Genomic DNA, 14,324 nt, shown 5'->3' with positions numbered 1-14,324 from the left:
ATCAAACAGGCTATTTAGATCAATCCACAACACTTTTGACAGTTTCACAAATCTGTCTACCTGTCGGTACCACTCGACCGTTTTTTCCCGTAATCAAGGGAAATCATTGGTAAATGACAAAATGTCCTGTCTGGTCCATGGGACATGCACATATCCTCCTCCTGGAATTTCTCTCATAGGTAACTCCATTACCACTTTTTCTTTTTCCCTCACAGGAAACGCTGGGAAGGTTCTGTCTGAGTTGTCATCTCGCTTTCTATACCACCTGCTCTTCCACTTATCCATATCTCCCCATTTCCTTAATACTGTGATTATGTCCCTAATTTGCCCTATTCGTCCTGCAGCGTTCAGATTCTCAATGTCTTTTTCTGTAAAATCCACTCTGTAGGGCTTTTGTAATGCCTTTACCTTGTCCATGTCGATTCCCATTTCACTCGCTATTTCTGCTAGTCTGTCATGTAAATTCTTCGCTCTCCAGGTAATGCTTTTGCAGAGGAACAGTAGTTCCTCATCTTGGTAGTTTTTCAGTTTTTCTGTGGGAATTGTCCCTACTATAAGTTCTTCTAACACCATCCTCAGCTTTGCAACATCAATGGTATGTGATTCCTTTTCTTTATCCTGCAAACCTTTTAGCCAGTCATTTAAATCTTCAGTAGTTATACTCACTGACTTCTCCACATTCCCTGGTTCTGTCAGTCTCTGTGGTTCCAACATTGATCCCTCTACCCTTCGGCCTCTCTAGGCAGTATCGGAATAATAAAATGGATTCTTTGACACAGGAAGTTCACCTTTACCCATAGCATGTCCCCAGGAACTTTCTTTCGTTTTCATCAGGGACTGTTCTGCCTGTCTTTGGTTCACATACGGAACTGTTAGTCCCTGCTCACTGTTTTTCTGCTTCTCAAAAATAGGCATAACCGGACCTATGGTCACAGGAACTGTAACTGCTTCTAGATTTTTCGTTGGTTCCCTTATTTTCTCAGTCAATTCTAAGGTGGTTTCCGCTAGTTCTCTAGAATTTTCATTCCCAGCCTTAGTTTCCTTCTCTTTAAGTGAATTTCTCCGTTTTACTTCTGGGGTCATAACTTCTGTTTTAATGATTCTCAGGGTCTCCCTTACTGGTGTTCCTGTAGTGGGTGTTTCTGGTTCCTGTCTGTATGGAGGCGGGCTCTTGTAAAACATATAATCTAAAACATCGTCATCTGTATCACTAGCCCCATACCTCCGGGTTTCTACATGATTTCTTTTTTCTAGACATTTTCTTCCTCCACTTTCTCCTTCTGTTCTAAGAGGAAATAATCCTTCTGTCATACTGGCATCTCGCCACCTCCTCATTCTATCGCTATGAGTTTCTCGATCGTTCGGCCGCCCGAAAATGTACCTGTACCTAGATCCATTCCTCTGCTTTTCTCGCTCATGCATCTCATCTACCCACTCGGTCAATGCCTCAAACTGCGTAGGCCTAGGTCGCGGATCTAAACTCATCATCCGTTCCCGTAAGTTCCTTAATTTGGCCAAATTAAAAGACCCATCCTCTGGAAACGCTAAAACTCTGTCTTCCTTTGTATATTTTGCCCAATTGTCTAACCAAATACAGGTATGATACCCATATTTCACAACCATAAAGGATGCCGGGGTCTTTGCCGGAGGAAGTAACTGTCCTTCCCTCGTCACAATTTTCTTGTCTTTCACAAACAAATTCTTCAATTTACTGAACACAGACTTTTTCTTTCTCTCGGGTGAATGATAATACATTTTCCCGTCTTCCGTGAACTCTTTTAGTCTTCTATACCTCGGTATGATCTTTAATCCAATAGTAGCGCGACTCTTACTCACGCACCAATCCTGGCGCGACTACGTCACTGTCACAACTTCCAATTCCTGCGCGACTCACACTAACGCACCAATCCTGGAGCGTCTATGTCGTTGTCACAACTTCCAATCCCTGCGCGACTCACACTAACGCACCAATCCTGGAGCGTCTACGTCACTGACTAGCTGTCCAATCCCAGCGCGGTCCTTCTGACGCCTACAAGTCGCTGCAGCGGCTTTTACTCCTGACTCCTGTCCTCAGTCTACCCCTCCTTTACAAAACTACTCGGTAGACTTTGTTTCAAATTTACAATACTGGTTAGTTACAACGTACAAACATCTCCATTGTCTGCTCCGCTAACCACAGAATAGTAAAAGACCTTTCCCACGAGAATCCTGTTTTCCCGAGAGCAGCGCTTACCTCCGCCCTACTACAGAATTATGACGTCCGTTGGCAAAGTAGCACATCCCTCTACTTCACCCTTCTATCACGCATTAATCATCTGTTCTCTCCGGAATTAAAACACATAGTTGGAAACGTAATGCTCCTGAGAAATAACACCAGAGTTCCGCAATTAATTCAAATGCTATTTCATTCACGCACTTTCACACAAAGAAGTACTGTTTATTCACACAGAATCCTGCTTTCTCGAGAACAGCGTACAGTCTGTCCTACTACAGAATTATAACATTCGTTAACAAAGCAGCGCTTACCTCTACTCTGTCCTTTTAACAAGCTCAGAGAACACATGCTACCTTTTCAGTAAAAAGCGTTATCGGCATACCTACTGGTTTCCTGGTACTTTAGACTGAAATTTCACAAATAACTCTTTGCTATCATATACACTTCTCTCACACAGAAATTGTCTCTAATGGCGACACACAGCGATGTCACCGAATCGAACCCAGACAATGCGACGCGCAACTTCAATTTTTACGCGTTTTCCCCGTGTACCTACGGGCAACCACAATCCCGTCTTTCCCGAGAACAGCGCTTACCTCTGTCCCACTACGGAATTGTCACCGACTTCTTACATCCCAGAAGCCGTACAGACTACATAGAACTCAATACGACTTCAACTTATAGTGTTAATACATATATCAACATCACTTGATAATCAATAAGCTATATATACATGCCAAAATCATCAACCAGAACTATAATTTCTCTCTAGCTACCCAGGATACTGGTAACTATATATATATATATATACAACTCATCAATCCTAGACAATAAAAACCATCATCTTGCTACCAAAAAAACTGGTGCAGTTCAGAACACAAAATCTCCTTCTGCTTCCACGGATGGAATGATTTCACAGTCACACGCACATATACACATCACACGCTGGTGGGGCCCATAACACCAACATTCATTCACATCAATCTATCCGTGCCTACAGGGGAGATTGGGTCTTCAAATTCCCTTCCGAACTACAGCTTTATTTCCCTTGGACAGAGGAGACCACATCTATTTAGTTTTATCCTGACATTTCCTCCATCCGGAGGCCAATTGGATCATTTAGTTGACTAGGGAGGTGATGATAAACACTTCAATTTATTATGCTAATAAATTAAACATTTCAAGAAATAACCACCCGACACAGTTCTTTAAAATAATCAATTTCTTTATCTAATTAAAGTTCAGGTTAAATCCTAATAAATGCAATATTATCTTTTGTCATAATTACCTATTCTGGCTAATTGTCGTTCTCTAAGTCAGAATCGGGTCCTCAGAAAATCATCAAAGAGTCTAACGTCCCGTCCTCTGTTGTCAGCGTCGTGAATAGCATCGATCAGGGCGCGTCTCAAGATCGTAGGGTGGTAAGCGGTATTTTCCCTCTCTGGACTACTAATATTTATACTGAAATTTTGCATATAAAGGAAACATTTTATAATTTCTAGTCATTTCATTGGCTGAATTTAGCCCCGTCCCAAGAATTTAAGTAACATATTTAATGTTCACATTCGGATGATGTATTCAAACAGGCGTATGGGAAAATCGTTCCCAGGTCAGGAATGTATCTGTCTACTGTGGAAAAGGTGGCTTTTGGTTCCAACTAGCAACATTTTCATCCATGTTCAGGGACACTGGCATCTCGCCCAGAGTAGTCTTCATGGACCTGGTACAGGGGTTCAAGGAGAGGTTGCTGCGTAATCAATGCAGATGCCTTCCTCTGCTGTCAATTGCATGAAGTCATGTACTTTAGTGTGGATTCAGTTGGCGGCCATCTTTTAGCAGGCCGAAATAGTCAACTTAAGGTAAAGAAACACAAAACGTAATTAATACATTGAAATGAATAAACAAATGTTATTCCCTTGCTAATACCCCTATGTGTATGCATTTATCTAGCCATATGCGACAATTAAAGCCGTTAAATGCAGGTTTATTTAGGCGCAAATCACATTAACATTGCTTAAACTAAACATATAATTTTTAATATGCGTACAATCTTAGTTCACCTATTAATTTAGCCATGCAAATGCGTTCCCACGTATGTTCTCTTGATTAATAAGGTTGATTAGTTTTTCACAGCACACAGTTTAATCATTAAGATTTATCATTTAGTCCTTTTAATATAAACATATATAAATGGATTGGGTATACTAAAATAATTTTATTTTATCCGCTCCAGCATCACCACCTCCCAGACAGGATTTAGTGTATTGGAGCTGGGTGGGTGCACTCTTAGAGTGCTTTGAAGTCCTGCACTGGGGGAGCAGTAGGCTCATCTGTGCATATGCCAGCTCAAACCGGTTCAGGGGCTACCTGCCCCTGCTCTGGCGCAAAACTGGACAAAGGGAAGTGGGTGTAACCACCCACTACCCTGACCCTCCTAGAGGAGTGGTCATAGAGTTAGTCCCTCCCATCTTTTCACTATAAGATACCAAAGCTTGCCAATGCAACTTAGATTACACCTGGACGACGCTCTACATAGAAGAATCCTGGCCCTTCGACGTTCCACTATCTCTGGAAGACTGAAGAATCTTCCTTGGAGTCAAGGAGTGACTCCCCTGCTTGGCAGGCACCAAAACTCTTCAACAACGGTTGCAAACTTTACCGGAGCCCGAAGTCCCTGCGTCCCCTGAAGTGGATTTCCTGACCTCTCGACAGCCATTTTGAGTCACCAGCGAAGCTGTGGTGTCTGGACCCCACGAGTGACAAGGAACAGCAATACCAGGGAACCGTGCACTGATTTAGAGTGCAAGCCCTAATCTACGTCCAACGAAGTTGTGCTTTGGACCATTTGTTGTCCAAGTGCCTAGCAGGTCTAGTACCAAAAATCAGCGGCCTACCCCATCTCGAGTGACCGTGGGCTGTTGTTAAACTTTTCCTGCAAAGGCGTCTTCGCGGTTGCTTGCCCGTTGGCTAGTAACTCACCTGAAGACTTCCACATCAACTTCAAGGGCTCACCTGGTTGCTCTGTGCCTGCCCTCACTTACCCTTGCTAGATAAGTCCAACAGACCTTGCTGGTCTGCACTATTGCCAATCTTTACTCCACATGAGACTTGCAGTTGCCAAGGCTTGTTGGCTCCAATCCGGGTGCCGACACCGTCATCAGCTGCAGACGTTGTGGGAACCTCTGAATCCAGCTGTTGGTCATCGTCGAACTCTCCTAGACCTCGTGAGCGAAGAGACAAAACTCCATCATCGACCTGAAGAGACGCGACAGCTGTGGTCATCCATCTTGCTGGCCACCGGTCACTGGCAAGTGACTCTAAACTGTGTCCCCTCAATTTCTAGGTCTTCTGCGACTCCAATCCATCTTCGGATTTGAACGGACACCTCTCCAGTCGTCACCAGCAGCAAGTCTTCAGTGTTCTCCATTGAAAACCGCATCGCGACCCGACACCAAAGGACACCTATGCACCCGGCTTCCCTGGGTGAGGTAACTCATGCACTCCGGTGCCCAAGTGTGTGTTGGCCCTCGAAATACTTACCCTGTAAGTTGCTTGCTTGTTGACTTTTGCGAAGTGCCCTAAAACTGTAATTTACAACCCGCGACATTTGCCATTGAAACATATAGAAAACCCATGTGTGTGTTTAGACCCTCACGCGTCTCCTGTGGGCTGATTACTTACCTGCTAACACTGCAGAAGTGAAGCCCCAGCGATTCCCAAGGCCCCAGGCCTCTTCAATTTGCAAGTCGAGTTTGTTACACCATTTTTTTAGTATAGGGTCTGGTACGCCCCCTAGGGCTACAGCCATATTTGTGCTTAATTTATTGAGAACTGTTGATCTTTTGAATGTTTACCTGGCTCTAATCTCATAAAGAGATTAGTAGAGTATATTTAGAAATAAATACATATATATTTGATATATATACCTGTGTGGTGTCTTTTCATTTGGTAATTCAAGAGATTATAAGGTAAAACAAGCTGCTTTACATTCCTCAGAGACTTAGCCTGAAGGCTGCTCTCCACAGCTACCACTAGTATAGCTTTCTTTAAAAGGTTGTCTTTAAACCTATCTACCAAGAGTCGAATTGGACTGGTGCAAGGTGGCCACTATAACTAGTGACCAGCATATGCCAGGCCAACTTCTCACATTGGTCGCAGCGGTGGGATTCCAGCTTGTCATTGTTTTACCAGAAAATCTCTATTTGAATTACTAACTGAAAACCACTAAAGGTACTCAAGGTACATATAAAGTCAAGCTAGTATCAATAAGTTCTACTGAACTTAGAGCTGTTCGTGAAGGGATAAGCACACCCTTGCTACAGCTCAAGCTAGGTCCAGTAGGCCTCAACTAGTGTAGGTAGTACAACACTGCACAACACTAGTATGTCTCACCATGGTGGAGCCAGTGGGTCACCCCAGCTCAGTACAAAGATATAGCCTACACTAAACTGAAGGCCTTATGCTTTGAAAGACAACTGAGGGTGGGCAGGAGTCCCTCATCACAACACCTGATAGATCTGTTAGTAGCAGATGACCTGAGACAAGCTCTAGGAGCAAGTGGGTCTGCATCAGGGGGTGGTTCAAACATAGTCTCTGGGTCTGATGATGAAAATCAAGATGACCTGGAGTCTGTGGGTGAAGGGCCAGACCCAGAAGGGTCTGAAAAGAACAGAGGAATTCTCCCTAAGAGAACTGACAAAGTGGGAGGAAGGCCTAGGTCCCTTTCAGGGGACTCTGACCATTCATACCACTCTGGAAGAGAATCTGTTCACCAGAGGAACTCCAACTTTCCCAGGGAGTCCTCCTCTGAAAGAAGGTTCAAGATGCTCCAGTATGAGGAAGCTAGGCTTGCCCTCAGAACCAAGCAATTGGCCGTAGATAGGAAAGCCTTCGAGCTCCAAAGAGCTTCTAAGAAGGAGGGGTTAGATACCCCTGGTGGCAGCAACAGTGTCCCTAGAGGCAGAGATTACATGCCAGATCATAGGAACGTGTCCAAGGTTGTTCCTCCCTACCAGAGTGGGGATGATATCCACAAATGGATAACTGCTATGGAGAGGGCCTGTAAAGTTCAACAGGTCCCCCAGAAACAGTGGGCAGCAATCTTGTGGCTCTCCTTTTCAGACAAAGGGAGAGACAAGCTCCTCACTGTTAGAGAAGAGGATGCTAATGATTATGAAGCCCTGAAGAGTGCTTTGATAGATGGGTTTGGCTTAACCACTGAACAGTACAGGTTGAAGTTCAGAGACACCCAGAAAGCACAGACTCAGGATTGGACTGACTTTGTTGATTGTGCAACCAAGGCTCTGGAAGGTTGGCTGGTGGGTAGTAGAGTGACTGATTTTAAGGGATTGTATAATCATATAATGAGAGAACAGATCCTTAATAATTGCCAGAACCAGTTGTTGCATCAGTACCTGGTGGACTCTGATCTGACCTCTCCCCAAGAATTGGAAAAGAGGCAAACAAATGGGTCAGAACCAGTGTGAGGCAGAAAAACCAGAACCAAGGTGGTGACACTAAGAAGCAAGATCCTAAAGGCTCAGAGAAAGGTGTGGATACATCTAAAGATCAGAAGTCTTCACAAGGGCCCCAAAAATCTGCAACTGGTGGGGAGTCACAATCTGCAAAGGGAAAAGGCCAAAAGAAGCCCTGGTGCAAATTCTGTAAACAGAAAGGGCACTGGACTTCTGACTGTACAAAGTCCAAAGACCAAACCACCACCACTCCAGCCCCTAAGGCAACTGTTCCCCCTAGTGCAGCCAGTGGTGGAGGTAATACTCAGAATAAGGGTGTAGTAGGGTTGACCCTGGGTTCTGATGTGGACTCTGGCCTAGTCAGAGTACCAACTCAGGCAATGCTAGTTTGTGAGGGAGACCTTGATATGTCCTTCCTAGTGAGCTCCAGTAATCTGGGTAAATACAAACAGCAGCCTATCATAAATGGCAAAAAGGCTTTGGCATTTTGGGACACAGGTGCTAGTGACACCATGGTGGCAGAGTACCTAGTGGACCCTACACAGATCATCCTGGGTGAAATGTACCAGGTAACCAATGCAAGCAACACCAGGACCAACCATAGCCTGGCAGTTGTGAATTTCTCCTGGGGAGGAGTAACTGGCCTCAAAAAGGTAGTAGTCAGTGCAGACCTCCCTGTCGAATGTTTGTTGGGCAATGATCTGGAGACTTCAGCCTGGTCTGAAGTAGAATTATGGACTCATGCTGAGATGTTGGGCATACCTGCAGAGGTATTTGCTGTGACCAGGTCACAAGCCAAAATGCATAAAGCTGAACCAGCTCTGGATCCTGAAACTATGGACCAGGTGCTACCCAAGAGGAAGAGCAGTAGGGTTAAGGCTGGGCCTTCCCCTCTGTCTCAGATCTCAGATTCCCCTCCTGAGGGAGGAGAAGCAGAGCCTGTAGAAGGAACTGCCCCAGAGGAACTTGAGCCTGGTCAGGTTGAGTTCTTGGGGGCAGGGGGCCCTTCCAGGGAAGATCTGAGCAAAGAGCAATAGTGCTGCTCCACTCTTGAACCCCTCAGACAGCTGGCTGCTGCTGAGGCTGCTGGGAGTGCTAGTGGGTCCCATAAGGTTTATTGGGATGAGGGGCTCCTATATTCTGAGGCTAGAGATCCTACCCCTGGAGCCACCAGGAGGTTGGTAATTCCTCAGAAGTTTAGGGGGTTCCTCTTGACCCTAGCACATGATATCCCATTGGCAGGACACTTGGGCCAAAACAAGACCTGGGACAGGCTTGTACCACATTTTCATTGGCCACACATGTCTGAAGACACAAAGGAGTTTTGTCGCTCCTGTGTCACTTGTCAAGCCAGTGGCAAGACAGGTGGCACCACAAAGGCCCCCCTGATACCACTACCTGTGGTGGGGGTTCCCTTTGAAAGGGTAGGGATTGACATTGTTGGTCCCCTTGACCCACCAACAGCATCTGGGCACAGATTTATACTGGTGGTAGTGGATCATGTCACCAGGTATCCAGAAGCTATACCCCTAAGGACTACCACAGCTCCTGTGGTAGCAAGAGCCCTCATTGGAGTCTTCTCCAGAGTGGGTTTCCCAAAGGAGGTCATCTCTGACAGAGGTTCTAACTTTATGTCAGGATATCTAACTGCAATGTGGAAGGAGTGTGGTGTAAACTACAAATTCACTACTCCCTATCACCCACAATGCAATGGGTTAGTTGAGAGATTCAACAAAACCCTAAAGGGAATGATTAAAGGACTCCCAGAGAAGCTTAGGCGAAAATGGGACCTTTTACTTCCCTGCCTTCTGTTTGCATACAAAGAGGTTCCTCAGAAGGGGGTTGGCTACAGCCCTTTTGAACTTCTGTTTGGGCACCCTGTTAGAGGACCATTATGTCTGGTGAAGGAGGGATGGGAGTTACCTCTCAAACCTCCCAAGCAAGATGTAGTGGACTATGTACTTGGTCTCCGCTCCAGGATGGCTGAGTACATAAGGAAGGCCAGTAAAAACCTTGAGGCAAGCCAAGAACTCCAAAAAGCTTGGCATGACCAAAAGGCTGTCTTGACTGTTTACCAGCCAGGCCAGAAAGTGTGGGTGTTGGAGCCTGTGGCCCCAGCAGCTCTCCAGGACAAATGGAGTGGCCCCCATACAATTGTTGAAAAGAAGGGAGAGGTCACCTACTTGGTAGATCTTGGCACTCCCAGGAGCCCCCTTAGGGTGCTCCATGTCAACAGACTTAAGGCATATGTGGACAGGGCTGACATGAGTTTGCTCATGGCAACTGATGAGGACCAGGAGGAGGAGAGTGACCCTCTCCCTGACCTGCTCTCACAGAACCCTGATGATGGGTCAGTTGATGGTGTTGCTTTGGCAAGCAGCCTCACTGAGCATCAACAAACTGAATGTAGACAAGTGCTACAGCAGTTTAGACATATGTTTAGCCTGACCCCAAGTCAGACTTCCTGGTGCACCCATGAGGTGGACACTGGAGACAGTCTGCCTGTAAAGAATAAAATCTACAGGCAACCTGACCATGTCAGGGACTGTATCAGGACTGAAGTCCAGAAAATGTTGGAGCTAGGTGTTATTTAGCCCTCAGATAGCCCTTGGGCTAGCCCAGTAGTCCTTGTCCCAAAACCTCACACCCAGGGCGGTAAGAAAGAGATGAGGTTTTGTGTTGACTACAGGGGCCTCAATGCAGTCACCAGGACTGATGCCTACCCCATACCAAGGGCAGATGAACTAATAGACACTTTGGCCTCAGCAAAGTATCTCAGTACATTTGACCTTACAGCAGGCTATTGGCAAATCAAGTTAGCTGATGATGCCAAGGCTAAAACAGCATTTTCGACCCCTGGTGGGCACTATCACTTTGTGGTAATGCCCTTTGGTTTGAAGAATGCACCTGCCACATTTCAGAGGTTGGTGAATAAAGTTCTGACTGGTATGGAAACCTATTGCTCAGCATATCTTGATGATATTGCTGTCTATAGTTCCACCTGGCAGGATCACCTGGTCCACCTCAGGAATGTACTGGACGCCCTGCAGAAAGCAGGGCTCACTATCAAGGCCACTAAGTGCCAGATAGGGCAGAGTCAGGTTGTGTACCTGGGCCACCTTGTGGGTGGAGGCCAGGTTCAACCCTTGCAGAGCAAGATCCAGACTATAATGGACTGGGTAGCTCCAACCACCCAGACACAGGTGAGAGCCTTCTTGGGCCTGACTGGGTATTACAGGAGGTTTGTTAAGGGATATGGATCTATAGTGACCCCCTTAAATGATCTAACCTTCAAGAAAATGCCAAAAAAGGTTCAGTGGACAGCTAGCTGTCAAAAGGCATTTGATGACCTCAAGCAGGCAATGCGCACTGCCCCCATCTTACAGAGTCCAGATTACAAAAATAAGTTCATTGTCCAAACAGATGCTTCAGAGCTGGGTGTGGGAGCTGTACTGTCTCAACTTAATGATGAAGGTCAAGACCAGCCAGTAGCTTTCATAAGCAGAAGGCTGACCCCTAGATAGAAATGTTGGTCAGCTATTGAGAGGGAAGCCTTTGCTGTGGTGTGGGCCCTGAAGAAGCTGAGGCCATACTTGTTTGGCACTCACTTCATAGTTCAGACTGACCATAAGCCCCTCCTATGGCTCAAACAGATGAAAGGTGAAAATCCTAATCTGCTCAAGTGGTCCATTTCCCTACAGGGGATGGACTATACAGTGGAACATAGACCTTGGACCCAACATGCCAATGCAGATGGACTCTCGAGGTATTTCCACTTAGAACATGAAGATTCAACTGGTCAAGGTTAGTTTAATGTCCCTGCGTTTGGGGGGGGTTGTGTAGGAGAGTAGGATCTGCACTTACGTTGCCCCCACTTTTTTTCTGATGTATACACTGGTTTCTGAGTATAGGCAGGCTGGGTCCCTGCTAATCAGGGCCTCAGTCCTACTGATCTCTCTAAACAACTTGGTGTGCATATTAGATGCACTAGTGATTGGATACTGTGGTGCCTTGTGAGCCCCTAGTATATGGTACCTTAGGTACCTAGGGCATTGGTACTTCACAGGCCTACCAGGGGCTGCAGCATGTATTATGCCACCCCTGGGAAGCATTCACAATCTGACACCACAGGCCTGCTACTGCAGCCTGTGTGAGGTAGTGTTAGCACTCCTCACTGAGGTATAGGTTCCTATACCTCACCATACACACACATATAAACCTATCAGTCACCCCTATGGTAGGCCCTATCAATCCCAAGGGCAGGGTGCTTGGTTTACTATGTGAGGGGGTGCTTCTGCCTAAGCAGGACCCCTCTGCAGCTGGCAGAGTCTATTCTCTGCTGCTGTTTGTGGATGTGGTTATACCATATACTCTTAAGTGCATTATAACCTCGCGGTAAATGCTAACTTTGGAATGACTGCATCAAAACATGTCGTGTTTGGTGTAAAAAAACTTGGAATCCTACCCCCACACCAGTAACTGGTGTGGGAGTAGGATCCCACCGTTCTAGAGGGGACGACATGTACCCACTGTACTACACGGTAGAAATCATCTAGAGCCCTGGCATCACAAAATGGATGCCACCAGCACAGACACCGGGCTGCCCTCCTGCTGCTGACTCGCAGTGGAGGGAGCCCAACAAAGGGTTTCCTGTCACAGGGAGGTGCCACCACCTCCCAGACAGGATTTAGTGTATTGGAGCTGGGTGGGTGCACTCTTGGAGTGCTTTGAAGTCCTGCACTGGAGGAGCAGTAGGCTCCTCTGTGCATATGCCAGCTCAAACCGGTTCAGGGGCTACCTGCCCCTGCTCTGGCGCAAAACTGGACAAAGGGAAGTGGGTGTAACCACCCACTACCCTGACCCTCCTAGAGGAGTGGTCATAGAGCTAGTCCCTCCCATCTTTTCACTATAAGATACCAAAGCTTGCCAATGCAACTTAGATTACACCTGGACGATGCTCTACATAGAAGAATCCTGGCCCTTCGACATTCCACTATCTCTGGAAGACTGAAGAATCTCCCTTGGAGTCAAGGAGTGACTCCCCTTATTGGCAGGCACCAAAACTCTTCAACAACGGTTGCAAACTTTACCGCTCCCGCTGGAGCCCGAAGTCCCTGCATCCCCTGAAGTAGATTTCCTGACTTCTCGACGGCCATTTTGAGTCCCCAGTGAAGCTGTGGCGTCTGGACCCCACGAGTGACGAGGAACAGCAATACCAGGGAACCGTGCACTGATTTCGAGTGCAAGCCCTAATCTACCTCCAACGAAGTTGTGCTTTGGACCATTTTTTGTCCAAGTGCCTAGCAGGTCTAGTACCAAACATCAGCAGCCTACCCCATCCCGAGTGAACGTGGACTGTTGTTAAACTTTTCCTGCAAAGGCGTCTTTGTGGTTGCTTGCCCGTTGGCTAGTAACTCACCTGAAGACTTTCACATCAACTTCAAGGGCTCGCCTGGTTGCTCTGGGCCTGCCTTCACTTACCCTCACTGGGTAAATCCAACAGACCTTGCTGGTCTGTACTATTGCCAATCTTTACTCCACACGAGACTTGCAGTTGCCAAGGCTTGTTGGCTCCAATACGGGTGCCGACACCGTCATCAGCTGCAGACGTCATGGGAACTTCCAAATCCAGCTGTTGGTCATCATCAAACTCTCCTGGACCTCGTGAGCGAAGAGACAAAACTCCATCATCGACCTGAAGAGATGCAACAGCTGTGGTCATCCATCTTGCTGGCCACTAGTCACTGGCAAGTGACTCTGAACTCTGTCCCCTCAATTTCTAGGTATTCTGCAACTCCAATCCATCTTCGGATTCGAACGGACACCTCTCCAGTCTTCACCAGCAGCAAGTCTTCAGTGTTCTCCATTGAAAACAGCATCGCGACCCGACACCAAAGGACACCTATGCACCCGGCTTCCCTGGGTGAGGTAACTCGTGCACTCCGGTGCCCAAGTGTGTGTTGGCCCTCGAAATACTTACCCTGTAAGTTGCTTGCTTGTTGACTTTTGCGAAGTGCCCTAAAACTGTAATTTACAACCCGCAACATTTGCCATTGAAACATATAGAAAACCCATGTGTTTGTTTAGACACTGCACGCGTCTCCTGTGGGCTGATTACTTACCTGCTAACACTGCAGAAGTGAAGCCCCAGCGATTCCCAAGGCCCCAGGCCTCTTCAATTTGCAAGTCGAATTTGTTACACCATTTTTTTAGTATAGGGTCTGGTACGCCCCTAGGGCTACAGCCATATTTGTGCTTAATATATTGAGAACTGTTGATTTTTTGATTGTTTACCTGGCTCTAATCTCATAAAGAGATTAGTAGAGTATATTTAGAAATAAATACATATATATTTGATATATATACCTGTGTGGTGTCTTTTCATTTGGTAATTCAAGAGATTATAAGGTAAAACAAGCTGCTTTACATTCCTCAGAGACTTAGCCTGAAGGCTGCTCTCCAAAGCTACCACTAGGATAACTTTCTTTAAAAGGTTGTCTTTAAACCTATCTACCAAGAGTCGAGTTGGACTGGTGCAAGGTGGCCACTATAACTTGTGACCAGCATATGCCAGGCCAACTTCTCACACCCATTGATTCAGTACGACACATTTAATCACTCACTTATACAGTCAG

Source organism: Triturus cristatus, chromosome 1_1 (genome assembly GCF_964204655.1).
Source record: "Triturus cristatus chromosome 1_1, aTriCri1.1, whole genome shotgun sequence".
Lineage (NCBI taxonomy): Eukaryota > Metazoa > Chordata > Amphibia > Caudata > Salamandridae > Triturus > Triturus cristatus.
Note: the sequence above shows the minus strand (reverse complement) of the source record.